Source organism: Panthera tigris, chromosome X (assembly GCF_018350195.1).
Source record: "Panthera tigris isolate Pti1 chromosome X, P.tigris_Pti1_mat1.1, whole genome shotgun sequence".
NCBI lineage: Eukaryota > Metazoa > Chordata > Mammalia > Carnivora > Felidae > Panthera > Panthera tigris.
This window is the reverse complement of record NC_056677.1, coordinates 56,276,986-56,277,710: the sequence shown is the minus strand read 5'-3', so window position 1 is coordinate 56,277,710 and position 725 is coordinate 56,276,986.

The following is a 725-nucleotide window of genomic DNA, read 5'->3' as shown; positions in this document are numbered from 1 at the left end:
CTTTAGAGTTAAAAAAAAGAAACAAAAAAACCCAAAAACAAGCCAAAATGAAACCAAAACCGATTTCCTCATGCTTCTCATAGCAAGGATAAAAATATGCTGCCTTAGCTCTATCCAAAGAGTTCTAAAGGTTATTATTTTGGGCTAAGTGCTAGTCCCCACATTTCACAATATAGAGAATTGAGGTGCCATCTGTTATACTGTATGTGGGCTACTCTTGGTATCTGGATATTAAGAGTCTGCTAAAACTGAAGCGTCAGACTGTGGAGGCTGTACATGTCAAAGCCATGCCTCTCAATGTATGGGGTTTGCTTTCACCTGAACTGTGTGATAGTAAATGATATCAATCACAATGGAGTTCTGAGAATCACCTGAGAAAGAAATTTATTTTTCTTAAGTTTATTTTATTTTAAGAGAGTGTGAGAGAGCATGAGTGGGGGGAGGAGAGAGGGAGAGGGAGAGAGGGAGAGAGAGAGAAAGACAGAGAGACAGAGAGAGACAGAGAGAGAGAATTCCAAGCGGGCTTCACACTGTCAGTGGGAAGCCTGACGCAGGGCTTGAATCCACAAACCATGAGATCATGACCTGAGGGAAAGCCAAGAGCCGGGCTTAACTGCCTGAGCCACCCAGGCTCCCCACAAGAAATATATTAATCAGAGAGGAAACCATGGCTGAAAAGGAGGCCTCTAACAAGTCTGGGATTCAGGTTTCTGCAGTATTGTCTG